This window comes from Physeter macrocephalus, chromosome 19 (assembly GCF_002837175.3).
Source record: "Physeter macrocephalus isolate SW-GA chromosome 19, ASM283717v5, whole genome shotgun sequence".
Lineage (NCBI taxonomy): Eukaryota > Metazoa > Chordata > Mammalia > Artiodactyla > Physeteridae > Physeter > Physeter macrocephalus.
This window is the reverse complement of record NC_041232.1, coordinates 56,403,488-56,419,967: the sequence shown is the minus strand read 5'-3', so window position 1 is coordinate 56,419,967 and position 16,480 is coordinate 56,403,488. Positions and strand designations below refer to the sequence as shown.

The following is a 16,480-nucleotide window of genomic DNA, read 5'->3' as shown; positions in this document are numbered from 1 at the left end:
TAACTGGTGTGAGGTGATATGTCATTGTAGTTTTGATTTGCATTTCTCTAATAATTAGAGATGTTGAGCAGCTTTTCATGTGCTTCTTGGCCATCTTTCTGGTTATGTCTTCTTTGGATAAATGTCTACTTAGGTCTTCTGCCCATTTTTGGATTGGGTTGTTTGTTTCTTTAATATTGAGCTGCATGAGCTGTTTATATATTTTGGAGATTATTCCTTTCTCTGTTGATTCATTTGCATATATTTTCTCCAATTCTGAGGGTTATCTTTTCATCTTGTTTATAGTTTCCTTTGCCATGCAAAAGCTTTTAAGTTTCATTAGGTCCCTTTTGTTTTAATTTCCATTACTCTAGGAGGTGGATCAAAAAAGATCTTGCTGTGATTTATGTCAAAGAGTATTCTTCCTATGTTTTCCTCTAAGAGTTTTATAGTGTCCAGTCTTATATTTAGGTCTTGAAACCATTTTGAGTTTATTTTTCTGTATGGTGTTAGGGAGTGTTCTAATTTCATTCTTTCACATGTAGCTGTCCAGTTTTCTCAGCATAACTTACTGAAGAGACTGTCTTTTCTCCATTGTATATCTTTGCCTCCTTTGTCACAGATTAGTTGACCATAGGTGCGTGGGTTTATCACTGGGCTTTCTATCTTGTTCCATTGACCTATGCTTCTGTTTTTGTGCCAGTACCATATTGTCTTGATTACTGTAGCTTTGTAGTATTGTCTGAAATCAGGGAGTCTGATTCCCCCAGCTCAGTTTTTTTCCCTCAAGACTTCCTTGGCTATTGGGGGGTCTTCTGTGTCTCCATACAAATTTTAAGATATTTTGTTCTAGTTCCATAAAAAATGCCGTTGGTAATTTGATAGGGATTGCACTGAATCTGTAGACTGCTTTGGGTAGTACAGTCATTTTCAGAATATTGATTCTTCCATTCCAAGAACATGATATATCTCTCTATCTGTTGGTATCATCTTTAATTTCTTTCACCAGTGTCTGATACTTTTATGCATACAGGTCTTTTGTCCCACTAGGTAGGTTTATTCCTAGGTATTTTATTCTCTTTGTTGCAATGGTAAATGGGAGTGTTTCCTAAATTTCTCTTTCAGATTTTTCATCATTAGTGTATAAGAATGCAAGAGATTTCTGTGTATTAATTTTGTATCCTGCAACTTTACCAAATTCATTGATTAGGTCCAGTAGTTTTCTGTTGACATTTTTAGGATTCTCTATGTATTGAATCATGTCATCTGAAAACAGTGACAATTTTACTTCTTCTTTTCCAATTTGTATTCCTTTTATTTATTTTCCTTCACTGATTTCTGTGGCTATGACTTCCACAACTATGTTGAATAATAGTGGCGAGAGTGGGCATACTTGTCTTGTTCTTGATTTTAGAGGAAATGCTTTCAGTTTTTCACCATTGAGAATGACGTTTGCTGTGGGTTTGTCATATATGACCTTTATTATATTGAGATAGGGATAGTTCCCTCTATGCCCACTTTCTGGAGAGATTTTATATAAATGGGGGTTGAATTTTGTCAAAAGCTTTTTCTGCATCTATTGAGATGATCATATGGTTTTTATTGTTCAGTTTGTTAATATGGTGTATCACATTGATTGATTTGCATATACTGAAAAATCCTTGCATCCCTGGGATAAACCACCTTGATCATGGTGTATGATCCTTTTAATTTGTTGTTGGATTCTGTTTGCTATTATTTTGTTGAGGATTTTTACATCTATATTCATCAGTGATATTGGTCTGTAATTTTCTTTTTTGTAGTATCTTTCTCTGGTTTTCATGTCAGGGTAATGGTGGCCTCATAGAATCAGTTTGAGAGTGTTCCTTCCTCTGCAATTTGTTTGAAGAGTTTGACAAGTATGTGTGTTAGCTCTTCTGTAAATATTTTGAAAGAATTCACCTGTGAAGCCATCTGGTCCTGGACTTTTGTTTCTTGAAATTTTTTTTTTTTTTTTTGCAGTACGTGTGCTTCTCACTGTTGTGGCCTCTCCCGTTGCGGAGCACAGGCTCTGGACACCCAGGCTCAGCAGCCATGGGTCACAGGCCTAGCCGTTCCACGGCATGCAGGATCCTTCCAGAGTGGGGCACAAACCCGTGTCCCTTGCATCAGCAGGCAGACTCTCAACCACTGTGCCACCAGGAAGCCCTCTTGGAATATTTTTAATCACAGTTTCAATTTCATTAATTGTGAATTGTCTGTTCATATTTTCTACTTCTTCCTGGTTCAGTCTTGGAAGATTATACCTTTCTAAGAATTTGTCCATTTCTTCCAGGTTGCCCACTTTATTGGCATAGAGTTGCTTGTAGTAGTCTCTTAGGATGCTTTGTATTTCTGCGGTTGTCTTTTGTAATTCTCCTTTTTCATTTCTAATTTTATAGATTTGCTTCCCCTCCCTCTTTTTCTTGAAGAGTCTGGCTAATGGTTTATCAGTTTTGTTTATCTTCTCAAAGAACCAGCTTTCAGTTTTATTGATCTTTGCTATTGTTTTCTTTGTTTCTATTTCATTTATTTCTGCTCTGATCTTTATGGTTTCTTTCCTTCTGCTAAATTTGAATTTTGTTAGTTCTCCTTTCTCTAGTTCCTTTAGGTGTAAGGTTAGATTGCTTATTTGAGCTTCTTCTTGTTTCTCGAGGTAGGCTTTTATAGCTTTAAGCTTCCCTCTTAGAACTGCTTTTGCTGCATCCCATAGGTTTTGGATCGTCGTATTTTCATTGTCATTTGTCTCTAGGTATTTGTTGATTTCCTCTTTGATTTCTTCAGTGATCTGTTGGTTATTTAGTAACGTATTGTTTAGCCTCCATGTGTTTGTGTTTTTTATGGTTTTTTCCCTGTAATTCATTTCTAATCTCATAGCATTGTCATCAGAAAAGATGCTTGATATGATTTCAATTTTCTTAAATTTACTGAGGCTTGATTTGTGACCTAAGATGTGATCTATCGTGGATAATGTTCCATGCACACTTGAGAAGAAAGTGTAATCTGCTGTTTTGGGATGGAAATCCTATAAATATCAATTAAATCTATCTGGTATATTGTGTCATTTAAAGATTCTGTTTCCTTATTTATTTTCATTTTGAATGATCTGTGCATTGGTGTAAGTGAGGTGTTAACATCCCCCAATATTATTGTGTTACTGTCGATTTCCTGTTCTATAGCTGTTAACAGTTGCCTTATGTATTGAGGTGTTCCTATGTTGGGTGCATATATTTATAATTTTTATATCTTTCTCTTGGATTGATCCCTTGATCATTATGTACTGTCCTTCCTTGTCCCTTGTAACATTCTTTATTTTAAAGTCTATTTTATCTGATATGAGTATTGCTACTGCAGCTTTCTTTTGATTTCCATTTGCATGGAATATCTTTTTCCATCCCCTCGCTTTCAGTCTGTATGTGTCCCTAGGTCTGAAGTGGGTCTCTTGTAGACAGCATATATATGGGTCTTGTTTTTGTATCCATTCAGCAAGCCTGTGTCTTTTGGTTGGAGCATTTAATCCATTCACGTTTAAGGTAATTATCGATATGTATGTTCCTATGACTATTTTCTTAATTGTTTTGGGTTTGTTTTTGTAGTTCCTTTTCTTCTCTTGTGTTTCCCAGTTAGAGAAGTTCCTTTAGCATTTGTTGTAGATCTGGTTTGGTGGTGCTGAAATCTCTTAGTTTTGCTTGTCTGTAAAGCTTTTGATTTCTCCACCTAATCTGAATGAGATCCTTACCAGGTAGAATAATCTTGGTTGTAGGTTCTTCCCTTTCATCACTTTAAGTATATCATATCACTCCATTCTAGCTTGTAGAGTTTCTGCTGAGAAATCAGCTGTTAACCTTATGGGAGTTCCCTTGTATGTTATTTGTCATTTTTCCCTTGCTGCTTTCAGTTCTTTGTCTACAGTTTTTGCCAATTTGATTAGTATGTGTTTCGGCATTTTTCTCCTTGGGTTTATCCTTTATGGGACTCACTGCGCTTCCTGGACTTTGGTGGCTATTTCCTTTCCCATGTTAGGTATTTTTTGACTATAATCTCTTTGAATATATTCTTAGGTCCTTTTTCTCTCTCTTCCCCTTCTGGGACCCCTGTAATGCAAATGTTGTTGCGTTTAATGTTGTCCCAGAGGTCTCTTAGGCTGTCTTCCTGTTTTTTCATTCTTTTTTCTTTATTCTGTTCTGCAGCAGTGAATTCCACCATTCTGTCTTCCAGGTCGCTTATGCTTTCTTCTGCCTCAGTTATTCTGCTATTGATTCCTTCTAGTGTAGTTTTCCTTTTAGTTATTGTATTGTTCATCTCTGTTTGTTTGTTCTTTAATTCTTCCAGGTCATTGTTAAACATTTCTTGCCATCTTTTCGATCATTGCCTCCCTTTTTTTTTCCTGAGGTCCTTGATCATCTTCACTATCATTATTCTGAATTCTTTTTCTGGAAGGTTGCCTATCTCTACTTCATTCAGTTGTTTTTCTGGGGTTTTATCTTGTTCCTTCATCTGGTACACAGCCATCTGCCTTTTCATGTTGTCTATCTTTCTGTGAATCTGTTTAGTGCACTTTGATATAAGTACAAGGTAAATATATATATGCATTTTTTTATATGTGTATGTATATATCAAGGTCTTTGCTTTTATTAGTGTTTTTAACCTAGTTAGGAACATAGGACATATCCTTTAAAATATTTAAAAATAAAGGGGTGTGTGCTTAGTGCCAAATGAGTGATTTAAAAACAAATTTTAATTTTGTATTCGGCTGCGTTGGTTCTCAGGTGTGGCATGCGTGGTCTTCGTTTAGACATGTAGGACCTTTTGTTGTGGCATGGGCTCTTCATTGGAGCATGTGGGCTTCTCTCTAGTTGTGGTATGTGGGGTTCCTCTCTCTGGTTGTGTCATGGGGGCTTCAGGTCATGTGGGCTCTGTAGTTTCTGGCACATCGGCTCTCTTGTTGAGGTGCAAGAGCTCAGTAGTTGTGGTGCACAGGCTTAGTTGCCCTGTGGCACATGGGATCTTAGTTCCCTGACCAAGGATCTAACCCACATCCCCTCCTTCAGAAGCCTCCTTTGTTTCTCATTCTCTCTGATCAGCCCTGTAATCTCTCTCCATTTAGGTGTACCATTCTGTAGTCCTGCCAGTCGGCAAAGCTCCCAAGGGCGCCATCTGTTTGTTGGACACCTCACCCTGAGCTCATGGGTGCACCGTACTGCGCCCCAAGGTGCTCCCCCAGCCCCCCTGCTCACAGCCTGCACCAGCACCACCTGTGCCCCCTCTGCTCTGCACTCTAAACCATGCTCAGCTGCCTTTCCATGCCTTTGTTTTTGTCTTAGATCTACATTTGTATGCATTAAAATGCTCATCACCAGTCCTTTGCTGAGGTTTTCCCATTTATCTATTGACTGAATGAAGTTAATCTAGTAAATTCTTCATGGAGGGCTCATGGGCAGAGAATGTTTTACACTGTGTATATTTAAAACTGTTTTTTTAAAGACTTGGTATTTGACAAGCACATTAGCTGGCAATAAAAATCTGTTTGCATACCTTCATTCATTGAGATTTATTATTCTAAAGTTACTCTGTTGTTGCCTTTCCTTGTGTGTTGTTTTCAAAAAGTCTAATGGTCTTGTAAATTATTTGATCTTTTGCCTGGAGGCCTTGATAGGCTCTTGGATTTTTTTAAGTCTAATAATTTTAGGAGGACACACCTTGGAGATGATAATTCTGGGTTAATTTTCCTAGGTCCCTAGTGGGCCTTTTCAATATGTAGATTTTACATTCTTTTATTTCTGGAAAGTTTTGTTCAGTTAAATTTTTAAATATTAATTCTGTTCTTTTGTTTAGTTTTCTTTTTCAGGGACTCTGATTGTACCTATGTTATTCCCATTTTGTCTACCTTCCATGTCCATTACTTCATCTTTGGCTTTTTTACTTATTTTCTTATCTCATTTTCATTTTGTTAGTTATTTTCCTGACTTTCTTCAACAGTCTTCAGTTGAGAAATATTTCTGTACTTCTTCTATTTTGTTCCTGAGTACAATCAACTCGTTTTATTGCTCCCAGAGTTTTGTTTCTATTCTGATTCAAAGTGGTAATCTACTTTAGCATCTATAATTTTCTTCTGCTTTATTTTTCTACTTTGAAAAAGAATTTTGTCAGTCAAGATGTGCTAAAGCATATTTTCTGTTATGTTATGGCAATTTTGACTAGATTTATCCACTTTCTTCAGTTCATTCTGTGGATTTGTGGTGGTTTACAAGATTAATGTTTACAATGGCATATTCTGTCACTGCTCCAAAGTTTAGATTATTTAGTGAATTTTTGTCTTTTTTGCACATGTGTTTGGTTGAGGGTAGAACTGTGTTTTTCCTCTTTTGCTTTTTCTCTTTCCACGTAATCACCAAAGATGCTTCTCCATCATTTTTGTCCTTTCTTCCCCCTCCCACCCATAAGTTTTACAGGGCTGTCATTTCAAGTAGTACATACTTGTAAATGACTTCTTTGCCATGCATGCTCTGATCAACCAAGGCACATTGTTAGTATTTTCTGACTTAAGAGTGAATGTAATCTTTCTGGCAGTGTTTTGGCTCAACTTTAGTCCTGTCATCAGCTATCTTCTTTCTTCCCTGCACTTTTTCTTAGACTGTTGTTGCTTGACCTCAAAGTCTTATGATATAATGGAAACATAAGAAATCATTTTGTGATTTTTCTTCTGCTGCTTTTTTCTTATTTCTTTTTTGGTTCCAGTTTTTTTTTTTTTTTTTTTTTTTTTTGGCTGTGTTGGATCTTAGTTGCTGTGCATGGGCTATCTCCAATTGTGGCAAGTGGGGGCTACTCTTCATTGTGGAGCATGAGCTTTAGGCATGTGGACTTCAGTAGTTGTGGCTCTCAGGCTTTAGAGTGCAGGCTCAATCATTGTGGCTCATGGGCCCAGAACACAGACACAGTAGTTGTGGCACACGGGCTTAGTTGCTCTACGGCATGTGGGATCTTCCCCGACCAGGATTTGAACTCGTGTCCCCTGCCTTGGCAGGTGGATTTTTAACCACTGCACCACCAGGGAAGTCCAGTTCCAGTTATTTTTAAATTAAGTGATACTCTAAGTACATTGAGTGTGCCCTTCATATGTAGTTTTGATTGTCTTGATTTTCTCTATTATTCTGTAGGAAATATTGAGGGACGTGGACTTAAGCATTACTAGTTTTCCAGCTACCATATTTGCTTATCTTTTCCATTAGAAACCAGAGTTGAAACACTCCCTACAGGGAGTAGCTAGAAGGCATTACTCAAATGCTCCAAAAAAAAGCACATTCAGCAATGAAGAATGTAGCTTCTTTATGAAAGTAGCTTCCAAGTTCAAACTTGGAAGAGGTCTTAGTGATTATCTGGTATGATCAGAAATTAGAAACTTAAGTAAATAAAACAACTCTTTAAAATTGTCATAGATATTGACTGAGTCATTATCAGAAGCCAGGTCTCCTGATTCTCAGTCCAGTGCTGTTTTTTTTGGTTTTTTGTCCTGTTTGTTTTTTAATATTCAATACATATTCATTTATTTTACTCTTACAAAATAAATTGCCCACCCCTCTGCCTCATTCCCCTAAAACAATTTAGTTTTACAAACATTAAGAATTTTAAACTAAATGAAGATAAACAATTGCAGAACAATTATTTTTCAATGTAGCTGTCATAATTACTAGAGTTTAAATCTCCTAAAAGTGACCAGTGTCCAAGCAATTTATAAGGAAATCCTGCTTATCATCCAAAAGGAAAATTCCATATTACAAGTTAGCAAATTCTAGTACAAAAGTAGTCTGTGTGATGGAATAATCTTTTCTTTTAAAAATATGGAATGCTTCACGAATTTCTGTGTCACCCTTGCTCAGAGGTCATGATAATCTTCTCTGTATTTTTTCAATTTTTTTTTCTATGTGCTGCTGAAGTGAGCACAGGTTTTGTTTATCATGCCTTAATGACTAATTTGTATGAAAACATGCTTCAACAGTATCAAGAACTACATAGTCATTAAGGGTTAAGTTAGTTCTCTAGCCTGAATAGAAAAGTCAGATTCTAGGTACTTCCCATAAGTTATTTTACTGCCAACCAGTGCTTCTGAATACCATGGAGAACACAGATAACAGAATTAGGTGTACCCTGAGTTGGTATCAAAGCAGTCAAAAGTAGATTAAAGTTGATCATTATACCAACAAATGAATATATAATTTCCAGCAAGTGTTATGAAACATTGAAAATGATTATCAACCTATATTTCCACATTTACACCTTGGTGGGCCTTTGTGGACTCATGATATAGATAAGTTTTCAGATCTCTTTAGCATTCCTTGTCTTCCTGAAAGTACATATCACATCATCATATTGTGCAATAGAAGCCTAAGAACACCTATCTCATTATAAATATGCTAATTGACACAAAAGAATTTGGATTTTGATGTAATCATAAATAAATTTTCTCTTCCATTATTAAAAAAAATGAGTAGGTTTACATATATGAAGATAGGGTAAAGACTGATAAAGATGGACTTTTCAGCGCTCACATACTTGAGCCTCTTTTTAATACAGGCTTTAAATCTAAGATGAAATAAACAGATTGGTTTTGCAAGAGACACTTATTTGTCACTACCATCACCTATGGGTATTACATACATTGCTGCACACAGCTTTGCTTTAGAAGGGAAGAAGGTAAGACCCTGTCTTTATAAACTGGTTTTTATGTAAGTGACATTTTTGCAAGTTGTCAGCATTCAATTTTCCACTGACACACTTATAAGTTTTCATGAACTGTTGAATGCAAATGTGACACTAACCTGAATGAAGCATGGTTTCCCTATTAAAGCCTTTGGTACCAAGACAATGGCAAGTAATAAACACTTATCACTGGTCCATTTCCACAGTGAAGTTTCTCATTGCAAACTCACCAACAACTTTTGACCTCTGAACCCAAAGACCATCAATTATCCAGCTTACAGAGGTGAAATATAGTGAACCAGCAGCATCATTTGGCTGTCACCCAGTTAACATCCGAAAAGCAATTTGTCCAATATTTCAACCTCCAGGGAGAATTCTTTATTAGCTTTTGTATAGGTTTGCCTTTCAATTGGATGATTTGAATAGCTTCTGTGGTAAGAGAGATGCTGCACTCAGATAATGATTTTGCATTTCATCTTATCATTAATGCTTTGAACCTCATGGGAAGTCACTATGCCTTTTATGAAGGTTGAAGCATTTTATAACCTTAGTAAAGACTCATAGCCTCAGGAACGTCAAGTGTGAGCAAGTGAGGGAGATTGATGAATAAAAATATAATTAAATTGCCACTTTAGATTGCACTAGTTGGAGGATTTCAAATGCAAAACAACAGTTAAAGAGTACAATCGCACCCCAAACTTCAGTGCTATTCAGAAATACACACATAAACTGGCATAATTCAAAGAAAAATGAGATAAATCATCTTTTTCTCCTTTCTGGAAAAGCACTTTTTAATAATTTTATATTTAAGTCCTAAATATTTTTTATGGGAGCTGTGCAGAGATAGGTTAATAAGCATCTTGATAGATTTGAACTCAAAACAATTAATAATCATGGTGGTTCTTAGCTATTGTAAATTTATTTCTATATAACATTTAAGTCACTGTATTTTGAAGTGTGAAATGAATACAAGATAATATGCAAGAGTGATTTTGAAACTATATCATCATCTACACATCCCAAAGGATAGGTCACTCTGTCCCAAATATTACTAATAAATTATAGCTTTTAATACTTACTTAAGGGTATTATCCAGTGGAATCACCCCAATTTATAAATTCAGTGAACTCTTTTACAGTTTTCCTGAGCGTCTACTTTCTTCTTTCAGACATTGTTTACTCGCCTTACTTATGTTCATGGGAACTATGAAAGAAAACAGGAACTCCTATGCCAGGCATTGCGATAGAATAAAATCGCATCTTCTTTGACCTTCACAGAAACCTTTAGAGGAAGGCAATTATTACAGACTGTGGATCAGAGAGGTTAAATAATTGAGCAAGATCTTATTTCTGATGAGTATCAGAACTTAGTTTTGCTGAACTCACCTTGTCTTTCAAGTGCAGTAAAACATACTGTCTACTGCAGCAGTAAAAGAAAGTAGGCCAGGTTTTAGGGAATGATCTCAGGTAAGATAGTGTTTGGAGTGTCTGAAATGATCCTTGGACTGGTAATATACTTGACTGGAAGACTAGTTCTCAGGGTCAGTACTGGGGAGCCTGACACATAGGCTGACCCTGAGGCAAGTAAGGCTCTGGTTTGAGTTGGCACCTTGAAGTAGAAACTGAATAGTCAACCTTATTAGAGTAGCAATTGGCTAAAGTCCACTAGGTTTCCCAAGAAATTAACCCATAAACTACAGGAAAGTTTTAAATTTTCAGCGTTATTTGTCCATTACGCTATGAACTTGAGCTATGTGAGAGCAGGGTGTGGCTCTTTCACTTTATCTCAAATATCTAGAAAATGCTTGCTAAAAAGTAGTTTCTAAATAAATAAATAATAAATGAAGATGAGCAAAATTCAAGCTAAGCAGAGAGCAAAAGTCAGAGTTCAGACATCCATCCTAAGCCCATGATCAGTATTTCTAGGAGTAGGTAATACCCAGCAGCTGGAACACATTAGTATGCCCAAGAGTTCTGGAATTTAAGGACAATGCTTATTAAGTTTAACTCCTACCTTAAGATCTGTCACATCAATATACTGACTTTTAGGACCAGAACTCTTTTCGAGCTGGCCAGATTTTCATTACAGAGTAGAAAGCCATTTGATCATTTGAGGTTTATTCAATATTCCTATTGTCTTTTCAACTTGTATATATACCCACCAATAACCCAAATATGGCGCTGACTGTCCTGGGTCACTCACTCCAGTTCCAATAAGCACCATGTCTTATCACAGACCCTAAAATATTTTTACGTTCTTCTTTAACCTTCGTTCATTTATTCCTTTGTTCTTAAATGTTTATTAATGTCATAATGTATCAGGCAATGAGGATAAAATAGTTAGTAGCTTAATAGCCGTTACCTTTCATACTAGTTGGCTGGGAAAACAGGAAACTATGCAAGAAGTTACAATGTAAAAGGCAAGGAAAAGTATGGAATGCTAGCAAATCACATGTCTGGTATTTTCAGTTATTTTACCAGAGAGCTCTCCTGGCATCTCCTCCCTTTATTCAAGTCTTCTTGTTAGCAGATATAGCAAAGGGACATTTCCAAGGAAATTGATCAATACAGGATGTATCACTCATGTCTCATCATCAAGAATAGTTTACTTCTTGCGTAAGTTTGTTTGTCTTCATGGACACTAAATCTTGAGCTGATCTGTGTTGCCTCTTTACTTTTAAACTGAGGACAATTAAAGCTAATGAGCAACCTCTGCCTGCAGTTATATGTATTAATTTCACCCTTTGCTGATCTTGTTTTTCATTTGCCTCATTTACTTCACTACTAATTTCATTCTCTTATCTTTTCTAAGTAGCTTCAATGAGTGGGATCAAATGGGATATGAGTAAATAAATGTATCATTCCAGAAATACTCCTCTTACTTATTGGTCATTTGGTGACTTTATACATAGCAAATTGTCTTATATATATATTTTCCTTGCTGGACAACTGTACTGAGAGTAAGATTAAAATTTTACTTTAATGTTTAAGTATGTGAGGGTCCTAGATCTATTACTTCCAATACAGTAAGAGGTAGAAAGATTATAAATTCATTTATTCATTCTACTTTCTTCATTCATACATTTATTATGGGACCATTCAGTGCCAGACACTGAGAGATTAAGTATACAAATGTTTTAAAAAGATAACTTGCCCTCATGAAGACTGCATTCTAGAAGAAGAGATAAATAATAAATGTATGCTCTGTTCAAAGATGAGATGTATTATGATAAAAGATGATGCAGGGAAGGGAGAGAGAGATAGATAGGGTATATTTTTATACAAGAAGGTCAGAGAAAAAATCCCTGATAATATCTAAGAAATATGAAACAAATAATCATTACTTTTTTTCTGAGGAAAAACCTTCCAGGTAGCAGAAACAGCAATTGCAATGACCCTAATACAGAAGTCTGCTGGCAACTTTGAGGACTACTAAAGAGGTCACTTTGAAGGGAGTAGAAAAATGAGGTTAATAGAAAATGAGGTCAGGAAGGTAGGATCTTTCAGCTTGTCATATAGAGCAAGGTGGAAACAGAGTGACCATTTCAGAGCCTATTTGTAACAAACGAGGAATTCAGTGATGGTGGCTTTAGAGGAAAGTGGTAACAATGGAGGTACTGTGAAATAATTATATTCTAGAGACATCTTGAAGGGAAAGCTGAAAGGTTTGACTAATAAATATGATGTTGACTGTGAGCAACCAGATTTCCAGTTTGTAAATAGGAAATAGAGGACTGATAAAGTTGACTAAATTGATCAAGATTAGGATATACAAGTACAAGTCAAGCAAGGGTGAAACTTGAGTACAGAAATGAGGAATTGGATAAAAGCCAGGAATGAAGAGGGAGTAGGTAGAGAATAAAGTAAGGACAGGGAGATGGAAAAAAACAATCTCAGGATCAAGAGCAGCCTTATTTTAAGCTTAGGAAGACACAAGACCTATGTGTTTATTGCCGGTGACCAGGAAGTACTGACTACAGCTGCAGGATCAGCTCTCCCCCACTGCCTTACATTAGATACAGGTACATAATTAGAAGGCTGTTTAAAAATTCTGGCCTTGGTCCTGTCTTATTGACAAAACTGACTTATAAAGACTTACTTGAGCAACCCATGAGCAAAGTAACTATCACTAATATATTCTTCCTTATGTGGATTCCAGAATTGATCTTCCTTAGAGTGAATTATCCTCTACAGCTAATTTTTTAATAGTATTTGTTTACTTTTTCATGAATGTGATGGCATTTTTATCTGTGTATGTGATCAAACCCAAGTTCCTGTGCCCAATGCACAGTGAGGCCTCACTTGCTTGCTTGTGGTCAGCATGTAGTCATCATCCTCCACCAGATGAGGGTCTTAATTTCTGCAGAAAAACTCAAAGATATGCATCAGATTATTACCTATATCCCTTCAGGAGGAACTAGGAGTCCTCTGACTCTATTGTCCTAATAACTGCTTGAGCCTGCTCTTTGGAACTCAAGGAAGGCATAGTAGACTAAAGCCTTTTTTCCTCACAAAAACAAGAAACAAGGAACGTGGAGGGGCTTTTGTACCAGGAGCATCCTGTGCGGTTTCATGCATTTACTCTGACATTCTCAATGAATGGACTTTTTGAAGAAGTGACCCATGTGGGAACTTCTCCATGACTACTACTCCCACCACGCTAGCTAAAACCAAGGCTGATTTTTGATACCCCAAGACAGAGCGCACTCATTTACAGTTGTATGCCAAATAGTCTTGCTTTCAAGGGCCTCAGACATTATTTTCCTGACAACTGGTAACTTTCTTATAATAAGGTATTTAGATAACAACATGCTGTTAGGTTAGGTGCATGAAGCGTCTTATTTATGAGGCTAGATATAAACTCCTTTAACATGAAAACATATTATCTTTGCTGTGTTGTAATGAATAATTACTATTCTAAATTGAATATTCATTCCAGAATAGTAAGAGTACCTCTTAGCTCTACAAATTAGAGCTACTATTAAAAAAATATGCAAGATATCATGAAGCCAGAGACCTTCCTTCTCCTATTTGAGGAAAAATATTTTTTTAAAGCTGTGAATGATGTAGAAAAAACAGATGAAAATAAGATTTTTTACACTGAAAGATTAGCAATAAAAGGGACTCTACCTCATGGACGACTGTAGGGGAAGAGGAAGAATGTAATGGAGGAGTGAAATTATACCCATGGGGAATGATGTGCTTACCCCATTCTTGTGGATAGCAGAGAGATGAATGAGCAAGCTAAAGACTCGCAAGTTGTAATTATGTTTATTAAATACTTCCATGCATTTAAAGATTATCTCTTTATAATATAATGAAAGGTACTATTTGCTGTCTTAAAAAAACAAAACAAAAACAAAAACAAAACAAAACAAAACAAAACAACAGAAACCAGAAACCAGACATTTTCTTCTGGAAGTCTATGTCTGAATTTCAATATCTCCAACCAGATAGAAGGTTGTATGTTATAAAGCAATGTATACCAATAAATAGACTTTGGGTTTAAAACTCAAACCAGTTACTAGAAGAAAGTAATCAGCCTTTAAAGTTTATGTCTAATAACTTGAACCTATTTTAAAATTCAATAAAAAGAAAAAAAGTAAAAAAGTAATGAGATTCCAATTTTCTTCCTGTAATGCTGGATTTGGATATAAATAAATCCTAGCTATAATGCTTCATTAATATCCAGATCAAATTTATTATGATTAGAAGTTTTCCTGGGACCTCAAAAATAATAATTGTTTTAAGTAATTATTAAAGACTATTCACAGAAATAGAAAAGTAGGTAAAAGTCATGATGAAATGACTATCTCTCATACACACACACACACACACACACACACACACACACACTTATCCCCAAAAAATCCACTAAATAAAAGCGAAAATGTTCAATTTTATAAATAAGGCAAGTAAAAACAATGACATATTTTCACCTATCAAATTGGCAAAGATCTTTTTATATCCAAGATAATATAAAAGTTGGCAAGGAATCTTTTATGAAATAGTTGGGTCTTCTCAACTATTATAAATTGGATTATAAATTGGTATTTTTAGGAGAATACTTTGGCAGTATGTGTCCAAATCACTAAAAACGTTGATACATTTCAATTCAGACATTTCACATGTGAGAATTTACTCTGAGAAAATAAGCATTGAATTATAAATTGATGTTGAGTGATGTTCATCAAAGTGTTAACTACAACAATGAAATGTTACAAAAATGTAAATATTCAACAAAAATTAATATTTCAATAAATTATAGTATGTTATGAGATTAAGTATATTTTGAAAATGGCATAGGAAATATTTTTAACATAAAACAAAAGCAAAAAATTAGGATACCAATGATATGTTTGGCAGGATCACAATCATAGTAAATAAATAAATACATAAATAAAGTATTTACACCATACAGGGTTAAAAAGCTAAATGGAAATTCATCAAACTATTATCTGTGATTTCTTTGGTAAAATTATGGGTGACTTTTAATAAACATTATTGTTTATATATTTCTCTAACCTAGATTGTAAGCTAAAGAAAAGGACAGAGTGTTGTTGTTTTAACATCTTTACTGGAGTAAAATTGCTTTACAATGTTGTGTTACTTTCTGCTGTATAACAAAGTTAATCAGCTATATGTACACATATATCCCCATATCCTCTCTACATTGAGCTTCCCTCCTACCCTCCCTATCCCACCCCTCTAGGTGGTCACAAAGCACAGAGCTGATCACACTGTGCTATGCAGCTGATTCTCACTAGCTATCTATTTTACATTTGGTAGTGTATATATGTTGATGTTATTCTCTCACTTCTTCCCAGCTTACCCTTCCCCCTCTCTGGGTCCTCAAGTCCATTGAGATATGGGTTTTAAAAATCCTGTGTTCTGAGGAGGGACCTTCAAGATGGCAGAGGAATAAGACGTGGAGATCACCTTCCTCCCCACAGATACATCAAAAACACATCTACGTGTGGAACAACTCCTACAGAACACATACTGAACACTAGCAGAAGACCTCAGACTTCCGCAAAGGCAAGAAAGTCCCCACTTACATGGGTAGAGAAAAAGAAAAAAGAAAAAACAGAGACAAAATGATAGGGATGGGACCTGCACCTCTGAGAGGGAGCTGTGAAGGAGGAAAAGTTTCCACAGACTAGGGAGCCCCTTCACTGGTGGAGATGGGGGCTGGGCTTGGGGGAAGCTTCAGAGCCACGAAGGAGAGTGCAGCAACAGGGGTGCAGAGGGCAAAGTGGAGAGATTCCTGCACAGAGGATCAGTGCTGACTAGCACTTACCAGCCTGAGAAGCTAATCTGCTCACCTACTGGGGCAGGTGGGGGCTGGGAGCTGAGGCTCGGGCTTCAGAGGTCAGATCCCAAACAAAAGTCTGAGGATGGCTGCATGAACACAGCCTGAAAGGGGCTAGTGCACCACAGCTAGCTGGGAGAGAGTCAGGGAAAAAGTTTGGAATTGACTAAAATTCAAGAGACAATTGTTTTGGGGTGCCCAAGGAGAGGGGATTCAGAACACCACCTAAACAAGTTCGAGAGGTGGGTGCGAGCTGTGGCTATCAGCATGGAAAACAGAGACTGGCATGGAATGCTAAATCTGCTGCTGCAACCACCAAGAAGTCTGCATGCAAGCACAAGTCACTATCCACACCTCCCTTCCCAGGAGACTGTGCAGCCGGCCAGGGTCCCGTGATCCAGGGACAACTTCCCAAGGAGAACACACGGCATGCCTCAGGCTATTGCAACGTCATGGCAGCTTCTGCCACCACAGG

The 16,480-nt window shown here is 36.5% G+C and overlaps 1 non-coding gene across 1 annotated transcript; it reads right to left on the bottom strand.

Annotated features, from left to right (window-relative positions):
• Positions 1-7,829: 7,829 nt before the first annotated feature.
• On the bottom strand, positions 7,830-7,938 carry LOC112064138 (U6 spliceosomal RNA). Its single transcript, XR_002891389.1, has one exon. It is a non-coding gene; the product is annotated as a U6 spliceosomal RNA (small nuclear RNA).
• Positions 7,939-16,480: the final 8,542 nt, after the last annotated feature.